The 13,433-nt window shown below is 47.2% G+C and overlaps 2 pseudogenes; one reads left to right on the plus strand and one right to left on the minus strand.

Moving 5' to 3' along the window:
- The window catches only part of LOC102984453 (dipeptidase 2-like), a 40,008-nt pseudogene extending 35,988 nt beyond the window's left edge, over window positions 1-4,020 (plus strand).
- LOC102991361 (centrosomal protein of 78 kDa-like) overlaps window positions 1-13,433 on the minus strand; it is a 223,386-nt pseudogene that overhangs the window by 175,045 nt on the left and 34,908 nt on the right.

Raw genomic sequence — 13,433 nt, forward strand, 5'->3', positions numbered from 1 at the left:
GAGCTAATAGGAAGGCTGGGACCAAACCTTTATGTTGGTGGGACTAGTGGGTCCATCTAGACATCTTCAGTGTCTTGCTTTATTAAAAGTTTAAGCTACACTAACCCATTTACATATGAAAAATGTTCGTACAATTGTGTCATGAGGCTTGTGTCAGATTTAGTATTGATTTTTTGAAAAAATGCCTTGCAAATCTAGGGAGCAAGCTGTCAAGGGAGGTGGTGAGTATCTAAGAAGACGATTAGTATTAAATGGGGGGGGAGAGAAAGCTCCCCACAAGACAGAGGATTTTGACTCCAGGGGGGAATAGTAAAATATTATGTCCTGTAACCATTAATGAACTATGTCTTACAAACATTAATTCAAGGACTGACTAGCAGGAAGTGCTCGATCAAAAATACACACAGGTCCAGCTAAGACCAACTTTGACTGCAGTGGGGCCGTCCCGTCGGCTGTAGGGGAGTCGATGCAAGCTCCCACCTGAAAAAAAGAAATACCAGATGCCTATAAATCCACCCGTGACTGGTTAATAGGGTGGAGGTCTCCACCTCACAGGTGCAACCAAAGGTCTTGGAAAAAGCCTCGAGTAGTCCAGGCCCTCAGTTATGACCCTGGGAGTACCAACCAGAGGCCTTGGAAAGATCCTCCTGTTGTGCCTCCTATTCTGAGCTGGAGCTTGTGACCTCAGTTAAAGGTAGATGGGGGACTTCCCTGGTAGTCCAGAGGTTAAGACTCCACGTTTCGCACGGCCAAAAAACAACAAAAAAAAAGGTGAACAGACTGGTGGTGGTAGGTGGTAGGGACTTCAGTAAGCTACCCCTGCCTCTGAAAATGATCATCTGACCTACCTGCCCCCAGCTCTCAACAATATCCAGAAGTTGGCTTGCCTCTTTAGTGTGGAGGGTGACCTCTCACTGGACAGTAGCCTCTCCATCTTGCATGCCCCTTCTAGGCCTGGGTGTGCGCTCCGTGACACTCACCCACACCTGCAATGAGCCCTGCTGAGCACAGTGCAGATGATAAGGGCCCAGTGAGGCAGGGATCTGCCCAACATCACGCTGGGGCCCAAAGCAAGTTTACCCCTGGGGTCCGGCCCTGAACCTGGGCTGGGGAGGGGAATGGAGGCTTGCAGAACAAGACTGAATGCCCAGAAGGGCCCTCCTACTGCCAGGCACAGCCCATTTTGGGTCCCTCCTCTTGCACCAGGGAGTTTCAGGTGTAGACGGTTCGACAGAACCTCTTTCTAGGCTCTTGTAACCAAGTCATGGTCACCAGTCAGACTGCCTCCTGGCCATCCTGCAGGGCACAGAACTCAGCAAAGGGTTATCCACCTCTTCTACAGCAATGTCAGTCGGCTGACAGGCTTTGGCGAGGTAAGGACCCGGGTTCCATACCCTGCCCCACATCAATGTACAGCCCCGCCTGTTCCCTACAGATAAATGCACACAAGACAAATGCAACCCTGATGCCCTCTCCCCATCCTGTCCCTGCAGAAGGTGGTGGCAGAAATGAACCACCTGGGCATGATGGTGGACTTGTCCCATGTCTCGGATGCTGTGGCACGGCGAGCCCTAGAAGTGTCACAGGCACCTGTCATCCACTCCCATTCAGCTGCCCGGGGTGGGTGCAAGAACACTCGGAATGTTCCTGATGGTATCCTGCAGCTTCTGGTGAGAGACTGCCCTGTCACTCAAACCTAAAGCAAGAGGTTCCAACCAGGAGCCATTGAACCTGAGCCACTTCTCCCTCAATTTCCTCAAACCCCAAGTTAAATATCTTCTGCCCCCAAAACCCATGGTCCACAGCCCCTGAACTCTTGAGCCCTAGGTGGGGGTCTAGTTGCTAAGATACTCCTCCAATCCCGGAAACCCAGGGCCAAGACACCACCCAGACCAGGGCTGCGGCACCTCCGTTCACACAAACCCAGAGAGTAGACGATTCTGACCTCAAAGCCAGGGCTGAACACCTTCCTCACAGGGGCCGAGAGAGTTAACAGGTAGGTGGCTGTGCTGGGAGCCAAGCTGACTGTCCAACGGTCCACGCCTGCAGAAGAAGAACAGTGGCATCGTGATGGTGTCCTTGTCCGTGCGGGTGCTGCAGTGCAACCCGTTAGCCAACGCGTCTACTGTGGCAGGTGAGCCTCACCCTGGGATCTCTGAAAAATCTGACTTGGAGCTGAAGCTGTCTCCAAATCTGGGGAGGACTTCAGAAGAGCCCCAGTGCTTTGACCCACCTGTTGGCAATAGGTACAGCTCCCAAAAACCCAAAAATGGACAATACACAGCAAGTTGGTGCCATGTGGAACTGTAGCCACAGAATCAAAACTGACATACTGATGACTATCAGGGAGGCTGTCAGACACAGAGCCCGGGTCCTGCCCATCTGTGCCTCTGCATGGGCTCCTAAAGCACACTGCCCCTACCTCTGGCCAAGGGACTGGACAGCTCCTTAGGTCTTTGAGGTCTTCATCAGTTGTACTCCTGTTCCTCTCTCATCCTCCACACCCGGGGAAAGGAGCCCCCACATCTTCTCAAGGAGACTGGGAGGCAGGGTCAATCTTGGGTGGGAAATGGCCCAAACAGGGGGCTCTGGGGTCCACTACAAATCTGAAGTCCAGTCCAGAGCCAGCTGGGATCACTTCACATCAAACCTCAGGGCCCTGCAGTTGGTACTCTCAGTGCCAGGCCATGAAGGAACTGGCCTGTTTGGCCTACAGTCTGCAAAAAGGGGAAACAACAGAGACCAGTCATCACCACCACCCCTGCCCTGGAAGCGCCACACTGCTGATTTTCCATTCTTCAGATCACTGCGGCCACAGCAGGGCAGTCACTGGATGCAAGTTCATCGGGATTGGTGGAGATTTTGATGGGGCTGGCCGGTGAGTGCTTCCGCGTGGCTTGTCTCGGGCTGGCTGGGCAGCAGTGGGGCTTTCACAGCCACCGTGCCCACCACACTGTGATCCTCATGGCCTTGACCATAGCCTCAGGTGTGCTGGCCCAACTGGTATCTCCCCTCTCCCAGGGTCTGCTTCCTGGGCTCTCCTGTCTGTTTGGCCTTACTCTAGGTCACCATATTTGTTGAAAACACCACACAGAGCTCATCTGCCCAGCATCTGTGCCCATCCAGTGCCAGCAGACCCAAGGCCTCTGAGCAGACTCTTAACAAGGTCTGGGCTGGGCTGACCATCTTCTCTGCCTGCAGTTGGGTCTGTGCATGCAGGGGGGAAAACCCAGTTCTTAAAAAGCTTTTCTTCACTTTATAAATGGAGGAAAAAATTCCATTCAGTGAAAGGTATAGATCTTAACAGTACAATTCAATGACTTTGGGTGAATAGTGGAGGAGATTTGGGGGCCTTCCTCTGAAGGATGAAGAGCAGGAATGAATCATTCACTCTCTAAGTCTCCATTTTCCATATCTGACCAGGGCTGGGGTTCAGTGGACCCTGGACGCATGGGGCTTTTGTTCTGACTCAGGACCAGGGAACAGGTCTGAGGCCCAATAGCTGCCTGGCTGGCGGCCACACAGGTTCCCACACGGGCTGGAGGACGTGTCCATATAACCGGTACTCATAGAGGAGTAGCTGGAGCGTGGCTGGAGTGGAGGAAGAGCTCTGGGGTGTGCTTCGAGGAAACGTGCGGCGGGTCTTCAGACAGGTGGAACAGGCATGCTGTGCTGGGCAAAAGAGTAGCTCTGAGCAGGTGGTCTGAGCAGGTGTACGCGGGGGTGCTGTGAGAGGTGCTGCCAGCTGACTGCCGCCTCCAAGTACGGGAGGAGAACGAGGGACAGAGTCCCTTGGACGATGAGTTCCCAGATGAGCAGCTGGGCAGCTCTTGCCGCTCCGTCCTCCCATGGCTTCATCAGACAGAGGACCTGGCTCCAGACCAGAAACTAACCAGAGCTGCGGTTCCTAGGAATCCCATTTTGTCACCTAAGTGGTCATTCTCAAAATCTTGCCACCACATGGGCCCAGGCCTTACAGTTATTGCTGCCTTCCCTGTCCTCATGGTTTGGCTGTGGTGATCCGGTGAATCCTGCCAGATGTCACTTTGGCATCCACAGAGACCCAACAAAGTTTCCTTGCATGCGAGCACAAACATTTCCTGAAAATAAATGCTTTAGAAATGGAATCATCAGCACGAGTGTCCTCCACGGTGGGGTCTGTGGTGCAGGCTCCCAATACTGGGGTTTGGTGGTGGACCCTGCAGTTTACACACCGGATACTCAAGGAACACCTGTTGACAGGGGCCTGAGGAAACCCAGGTGGCTTGGCTCAGCACTGGAAGAAGACAGTGGGTGGCTCTGGCTGCGGGAGGGTGGACCTTACTCGGTTCCCTCTGTGTAGCTCACCTCCATCCACATCCTGACCCACTGAGTAACACCTGGGGATCTTTCAGGGAATTCTGATTCACATGCCCAAGAAGAGAACGTGCCTACATCCCAAATGATCTTTGTACCTATTTGGACAGAGCCCACAATCTCAGGCTACTTACTGGGTCATGGACCGCCAATGGCTACACTTCTCTGGATGTGGGCACAACTCCTCCCCTGTTCCTCAGGGACTTCCTCTCTAATCGGTTCAGGCGACTTAGACAACAATCCCATCTTCCCCCAGTTCATTAATGATAATAGCAACTGCACTAATTATAGCCAAAATGGAGTTAATACATTGAGTTAATAGTGAGACGTAGGGCTTCCCTGGTGGCGCAGTGGTTACGAATCCACCTGCCAATTCAGGGGACACGGGTTCGAACCCTGGTCTGGGAAGATCCAACATGCTGCGAAGCAACTAAGCCCGTGCGCCACAACTACTGAGCCCACGTGCCGCAACTACTGAAGCCTGCACGCCTAGAGCCGGTGCTCCGCAACAGGAGAAGCCAGCACAATGAGAAGCCTGCGCACCACAACGAAGAGGAGCTCCCACTCACCGCAACTACAGAAAGCCCAAGTGTAGCAACGAAGACCCAGCACAGCCAAAAATAAACAAATAAATAAAATGAAAAAAGAAAAAAGATACAATACAATACTGTTAACCATAGTTGCCATGCTGTACACTAAATCCCAGAATGTATTTGTCTTGTAACTGGAAGTTTGTATCCTCTGACCACCTTCACCCATTTCCCGCACACCTCATCCCCATAGGTTAAAATTTTAAATAGAGAAGCCCAGATAAGCTTCAATGAGAAGATGACATCTGAGCAGAGGTTTGAGTTTGCCAAGTTGGAATCTAGTGAAAGAGTGCACAGGAGAGGAAAGGGCCAGTGTAAAGACTCTGGGGCAGGAGCTTGTCTGCTGTGTTTAGAAGAACAAGAAGGAGACCACCGTGGTAGCAGCACAGAAAGGAGAAGAGAGTAATGGAAGTCAGATACACAATGGATGGAGAGCAGTAAGGAGATAGGACACAGTGGTCAGACCCCGAAAGGCCTTGTAGGATGCTCTGCGGGCTTTGTTAACTCTTCACGATAGGAGCCAGTGAAGGGTTTTAAGGAGAGGAGTGGCGTGACTGATCACATTGCCCATGATCACGGTGACTGCTGTATGAAAAACAGACTGTGGGGCCCACGGTAGACACAGGCAGATCAGTTAGAAGGCTCTTCAGTCACCGATGTCACAGGTGATGGTGGCTCAGGACGGAGAGATAGGACGTGGTGAGAAGTGGTCACATTTTAAGATAGTTTGAAGGTAGAGCAATAGGAGTACAACGGAGAAAATCAAAATCCCATGTCCCAGAGATACCTGTTAATTTATTTATTCTAAGCAAATATGGACCCCTCTAAAAACCACAAAACTTGCCAAGGATACTCTTCTCAGAGGTAGTAACTTGTTACTCCTCAACCAACTCTGGCCTGGGCTCCCGCTCCGCCACTCTCCCAAAACTGCTCTGATTAAAGTCACCAATTACCTCGAAGTTGCTCAATCTACAAGACACTGACGTGTCTGTCCTCAGTCTGGCTTGGTGAGCAGCACATGGCATGGTTGAGCCTCCTCTCTTCCTTGATCTCTCTCCTCCCTGGGTTCGTCGACCGCACACTCTCCCAGTTGTCCTCCCTACCCCTGCTTTTCAGTCTGTTTTGCTGGTTTCACCTCCTCCCCTCACATGTTGAGGTTGCTCCTCAGTCGTGAGCCCTCTTCCCTTCTAACTTCACACATCCTCCGTCGCACATTTATTCACTCCCATGGTTTACAATATTGGCCATGATCAAATCCAAAGGCATAGCAACCTCACGCCAATGGCCCAAAACACATCCCCACTCAGAGGTCTTCACGGCATCTTTTATTCAACATGTAGAAAACAAAACCTTGATCTTCCCTCCTAAGCCTTGTCCTCTGTCTCCAATTATTTATTCAACAGACACTTACTAAGCCCCTAAGTTATGTCAAGCACTGGTAGGCAATAGACATAAAATGATGAGGAAGGAGGGAAAGGTTCAGCAGAACAGAGGGTTATAGAAAGGGAACTTACAAATCTGTGTGAAATTAAAACTGTGTATGGTGCTATGAAGGAGCAGTTACGTAAGGCTCTGGGAGGCTATGTCAGCAGGGAAGAGGCTGATGGGGGTTGAGGAGGGCCTCCTTTAAGAAATAATCTCTGTGCACTTCCCTGGTGGTGCAGTGGTTCAGAATCCGCCTGCCAGCACTATTTACAATAGCCAGTACAGGGAAGCAACCTAAGGGTCCACTGACAGAAGAATAGATAAAGAAAATGTGGCACATATATACAATGGACTATTACTCAGCCATAAAAAGAAATGAAACTGAGTTATTTGTAGTGCAGTGGATAGACCTAGAGTCTGTCATTCAGAGTGAAGTAAGTCAGAAAGAGGAAAAACAAATACCGGATGGTAACACATGTATATGGAATCTAAAAAAAAAAATTCTGATAAACCTAGGGGCAGTGCAGGAATAATGACACAGACATAGAGAATGGACTTGAGGACATGGGGAGGGGGAATGGTAAGCTGGGACGAAGAGAGCAGCAATGACATATATACTATACCGAATGTAAAATAGCTAGCAAGTGGGAAGCAGCTGCGAAGCACAGGGAGATTAGCACAGTGCCTTGCAACCACCTAGAGGGGTGGGATCAGGAGGGTGGGAGGGAGACACAAGAGGAAGGGGATATGGTGATATACGTATGCATATAGCTGATTCACTTTGTTATACAGCAGAAACTAGCACACCATTGTAAAGCAATTATACTCCAACAGAGATGATTAAAAATAAAAACAAATAAAGAATCCGCCTGCCAATACAGGGGACACGGGTTTGCTCCCTGGTCCGGGATAATCCCACATGCCGTGGAGCAACTAAGCCAGCGAACCACCACTACTGAGCCCATGCGACACAACTACCGAAGCCCACGCGCATAGAGCCCGTGCTCCAAAACATGACCAGTCATGGCACTGAGAAGCCCGTGCACCGTAACAAAGAGTAGCCCCTGCTCGCCGAAACAACAGAAAGCGCACGCGCGGCAACGAAGACCCAACGCAACCAAAAATAAATAAAGTAATTAATTAATCAATTAATTAAAACTTATATTAAGAAAAGAAAGAAAACAAAGAAAAAGCCTCTGCTGGGAATTCCCCGGTGGTCCAGTGGTTAGGACACCGTGCCTCCAGTTCTGGGGGCCTGGGTTCAATCCCTAGTTGGGGAACTGAGATCCTGTAAGCTGGCATTGCAGCCCAAATAAAAACGAAATAAAACAAAATATAATAAAATAAAACAAGAAAGAATCTCTGATTCAAGGTCTAAAGGGTGAGAAGGTGTTTATCAAGCAAATATGTGGGGAGAAAATTTTTCCCATTTCAGTAAGTAGCTCCTCCATTTACCCAATTACACATCCTTAACCCACATTCCCCACGTCCAATTCATCACTAACTCCTATTCACCTCCAAGCCATCACTAACCTTCCAAACACGACTCTAGCCTGCCTGCTTTACTCCATCTCCAAGGCCACCACTGTGCACAAAGCCAGTCTCCTAATGAGTCTCCCCAAATCGACTCCTGCCCTCTCCTAGCCATTCTCTTACAGTAGCCAGTATGGTGTCTGAAAAAGGCATCTCTGCTAACACCACTTCTCTCTTTATACCCTGCAATGTCTTCCCACCAACTTTAGGATAAATCCCAAACAGATGATGGACTGGAGGTTGAAAGCCAAGAAGGAGGTAGGGTGTTGGGTTAGAAAGAGGGATAAAGGGTCTAGGCAAACAGCGAAAAGGGCTGAAAAGAAAATGATCAGCAATTGTACAACAGTCCTGATGCAGGCAGGAAAATGCAGGAATAGTGAAGGAATACCAATAGGCACTTTTCATTTCTGCAATGCCTTTGCAATTCCCAAAGTGCTTCATTTATAACTGTGATTCTCAAACCTAACTGTACGTTAGAATCATCTGGAGGGATTTTAAAAGCTACCAATGGTCAGGCCTCACCCCAAGCCAATTAAATCACAATATACATTTCACTGGGGCAGGAATTTTGTCTGTTTCGTTCACTGTCCATATGAAAATTACCTGGCACATACATGGTGCTCAGAACATATTTCCTGAATGAATAAATGAATGAAGGAATGTACCACTATCACCTGAGATCCAAGGAAGAATTCTTTCAAAACCTTTGGGAGTAAACCAGGCAACGTCAGTTTCCATGGCAACTCTGGGAAAAACATTACCAAGTGACACTAACACTCCCAGGAGCCAACACTTGTTTCCACAATACACTAACACTCCCAGGAGCCGACACTGGTTTCCACAGTAAGTAATCCTTTCTCATTTCTGAAGTACCACAGTGTGAAATAGGCATCTCAGTAACAACTAGAGGTTACTCAATGTCTGCTGTGAGCAGGAGCAGGAAAAGAGCAGGAAAAGAGAAGAGCCTTACACAGTATCTAAAGCAATGACAAGAAGAAATAGGGGCCATGGGCAGAGACAGACAGGCTCCGACAGGCTCCAATCCCTATGACATTCTGAGGTGATCACATTGTAAGGGCTTGACCGCGAGAAAACAGCCACTAACCAGCTACCCTGTCTCAAATATTTGGAGAAAGTTGATGGAAATACATACCTACGTGTTATTCTTTTCCGATAACTCTTTCCGTGTATCCCTTCGGACTTTGTGCAAAGCGATTCTTTGTTTTGTACTGAAAAATGAGTGGCGCGTGTAAATGGAGGAAACCTGTCAGAACAGACATCCAAGGAGCTCTGCAGCTCATGAACGAGGAGCTCCGAGTTCTGGGAAAGAATCATAAAAGTAGTGTAGAATCACAATATCTTAGAGCATCATTTATATCAACCTCCCTCTATCATATCACCAATCAGTGGTCTTCAGCCTATACAGGAACTTTGCAGTGACAGAAAACCCAGCACTCTCTAGACAGATTTAAGCATTACTAGTTGCTACAGCAGTGTATATCAAATTCAGAATCTGACTCCCTGTCATGCATCAGTCCTAGTCTGCCTTCTGGAATGGTACACCCCATGGCACACCTCATCTCTTTTCCATCTGGCACATTTCCCAAACACATGAGGATGATTTTGTTCTTCCTAAAGCTCTCTGCTCCCACGTCACCCCCCTAAATCACTCCTTCCTGTGTTTATGACTTTCAGGAGCCCCCAAGGTTTTCTCATCCCAAGGACATGACAAGCATTGGCATCACTGTGCCTGCTACAGATTCTGGGAAAGGGGCAGGGCCACACAACAGTCTGGCAAATGTGACTGACTACCTGACGTGAGAGTACATGTGACATCCTCAGCCTCTCTTCAGTCCTCAGCCTCTATCCAACTTTTCTCCATAGCACACTATTGATCTTTGGGGCCAGATAATTCTTTTGGGGTGGTGGGGAGGGCTATCCTGTGCCTTGTACGATATGCAGTAGCATCCTGGCCTCTACCCACTGGATGTCTGCAGCACCACCCACTCCGGATGTGACAAAGAAAAATGTCTCCATCTATTGTCAAGCATCCTCGGGGAATGATGAGGGCAAAATCACCCTCACTCAAGAGCCACTGCTCTATCCAATGATTCTGTTCACCCATGAGTACTCAAAACTGTCTCCTCTGTTGGCTTAACAGGTAACTCTCAGAAAGTCAATCCTGTATCAAAATGCTATTTGAAATTTAATAGTATTTATCTCTATAACCGTTTCTCATGAAAGTAAAACTCTTTCTCCAGATCTTAAGAACCTCCCAGGTGGTTAATCCGCATTTACCTTATCTCCTACCCCAGGCACTGGAAATTACAGAAATGATCTGACACCCATTTTCGGGATCCGTTCAAGAAGTACCAGTAGTGTAAGCCTTTTTGGCAACCTGAACAACAGAATTCAAGTAGAATATTCTGCCTGACCATGGCTTTGTGAGACAAGCCACAAACCTGTAGCAGGACCCTCCTCGCTGCTATTTACGGAGTTGAGGTAGCTGACTGGAAAGCCGATGAAGGTCATCTAGCCAAGAAAGCAGTGGGTTCAGAATTAGACGTTGGAAAGGGTGACAAGGGAGGGGAGAATGAACCTTAGCTGAAAAGAAAGGGGGAAAAGTACCGAGCGATGAGTGATCTTCCCTGAAGAGAAGATACGCTGAAGCCATCAGCTTGCCCTCAAGGCCCTCAGCTCTCTGGGGAGCTCAAAGGGAAGGGTGAGCCTGGATCTACGACTCCGGACTCCTGGTCTCGGCCCCCAGGCCTGACCATTCACTCAGACTCTCAATAAATACTTGTATTCAAAGACCTTACATGGGGACCACATCTGTGAAAACATCGCCGCACCCTCCTAAGTTACAGGGGGAGACCCGAACTGGCCAAGCCATGACAGGAGCTGTGAGAGTGACAAGAGAACATTGCAGGGATCGAACATCGGATCGCGCCACAGGACCTCCGCCATCCTGGCTCCTAAATGCCAGGGACCCATCGCCGCGTATCGCCGGACCCTGATCCTGCCTCCATCGTGCACCCTTCCCCAAGGTTGCCAACGGCCTGGAGTCACCATCCCCTGTTCGGACCTACCGACCTCACCGCTGCTGAGCTCTACATATCCCGCTTCTTCCACACACTTCGCCAATTCTGCGGGCCTTACTGAGTCGTGCCAGCCACCGTCCACGAGGCCTTGGCGCGACCATGACGTCAGTGTCGTGCGCCTCTCCCGCAGCAAAGGGAATATGGCTCTGCCTGCGCGGCTGCGGCTGTTGTCGCTCACGGCTCGGTTGCTTCTGACCCCTGTGGCATTTTCTCCTAACTTACTGCAATCTCCCATTTAAAATGTGGGAATAATCAATCTTCTGAGAAAAAAGGCCCAAGGAAGGTTTTTGCTTTTATGGAATAATGGGATGGCTAAAGATTTCAGGAGGCAAGAATAATTAGTGAGAATGACCATGAGAAATCAGAGAAAAGTCAGATCCATGGATTAAGGGATGTTTACCTCTGTGAATCAATGAGAACTAGGAGCAAATGAATAGAAAGCTGAATACAACATTTTCTGAATAAATGTAACATTTCAGCTGTCATAGAAAAATTAATAATCACTATGATACAACATATTTAGTTTTGAAAGTTAACTTAAATTTAAAACTTAATAATTAGATTTATTGAAGAAATGAAACATATTTGTGGTTTAGAATAAATAATATATTCTGCTACAGATAAGAAGGCTACATGAATAAATAGAATTGACTAAATAAATAAATAAAGAGAAAAATTAATTAGATGATATTAACATTAAAAAATGACACTCATCTAAAGAAAGAGAAGGAGAGACAGAAAGAGAGAAGAACTCATATCAAGTATATATTTAAAACTCCTAAATAAGAAGTCTTCAGATGTTAAAAAAAAGTCTTCAATGAGAAGATAATGTAATAGAAAAATGGGAAAAATATACCAAAAGATATTTCAAAAAAGAGAGTACAGAATGTTAAGTAAACATATCAAAAGATGCTTGGCTTCTTAGTAGTCAGTTAAACACAAAAACTGATATCTGGATCACTCAACAACCAGAAAGTTCAAATGAAAATGACAGGTATTATCAAGATGACAAGAATGTGTATAATCCTTGAATCTCATTCACTGCTGCTGAGGATGAAAAATCATACAAATGTTTTGAAAATATTTAGAAATATCAAAAAAGATAAACACATGAAAGCCATGACTCAAAAATTTTACTACTACATGTATACTGAACAATAATTTATACACACACCACCAAAGATCAAGTCCTAGAATTTATATACCAGTGCTATTCTCAAAAGACACAAAGTGAAAATCACTTATATTGTAATACACATTGGAATAAATTAATAGTTATGTATTTACACTATGGAATCTTATGCAACAGTGGCAATGCGTGACCACAACAACAGACAACCATATAGGCATATTCACAAACAACATAAAATATAAAAGCCCACTCCAAAAGTGATTTTACTGTGGCAATACATTTATATAAAATACAAAATACAGGTAAAGTGATCTTTTTGTTAGATACCAGAACAATATTAAACCTTAAGGGGAATCACTAGAATGGGACCAGGGGGCCTCTGAGTATCTGGCAATTTTCTCTGTCTTTATCTAGAAGCTACGTATAGAGTGTATTCAGATTCTGAATTTTCTGAATTTGTCATTTCCTTACAAACCATGCATGTTTTTAGTTGTTTTTTACACATAACAAAAAGTAAAAACGGTAGACTAGGGAAGGTAATTATATTAGCACGTTATTATCCATGTTTTTCAAGGTGGAAGTGAAAGGTATTAAATACTTGACATTGTGATTACTTCTTAAAAGTAAGGAGAAAATTTCAGATTAATAAATAAGACATACTTCCTCATATGTAATCCTCAAAGAGGAGAGGTAGAAAGGAGTATTTTTTTAATTTAATAGAGAATCGTTAAGATAGAAAATAATGAAAACAGGGCTTCCCTGGTGGCACAGTGGTTGAGAGTCTGCCTGCCGATGCAGGGGACATGGGTTAGTGCCCCAGTCCGGGAGGATCCCACATGCCACGGAGCAGCTGCGCCCGTGAGCCATGGCCACTGGGCCTGTGTGTCCAGAGCCGGGGCTCCACAATGGGAGAAGCCACGGCAGTGAGAGGTCCACGTACCACAAAAAAAAGAGAAAATAATGAAAACAGACTAGGTTTAAAAAAGAGCACACTGGACTTCCCTGGTGGCACAGTGGGTAAGAATTTGCCTGCCAATGAAGGGGACAGGGGTTCAATCCCTGCTCTGGGAAGATCCCACATGCTGCAGAGCAACTAAGCCCGTGTGCTACAACTACTGAACCTGTGCTCTAGAGCCTGCAAGCAACAACGATTGAGCCTGCATGACACAACTACTGAAGCCCATGCACCTAGAGCCCATACTCCACAACAAGAGAAACCACTGCAAGGAGAAGCCCATGCATCACAACGATGAGTAACCCCTACTTGACATAACTAGAGAAACCCTGTGCAGCAAC

This window comes from Physeter macrocephalus, chromosome 12 (assembly GCF_002837175.3).
Source record: "Physeter macrocephalus isolate SW-GA chromosome 12, ASM283717v5, whole genome shotgun sequence".
NCBI classification, from domain to species: Eukaryota; Metazoa; Chordata; class Mammalia; order Artiodactyla; family Physeteridae; genus Physeter; species Physeter macrocephalus.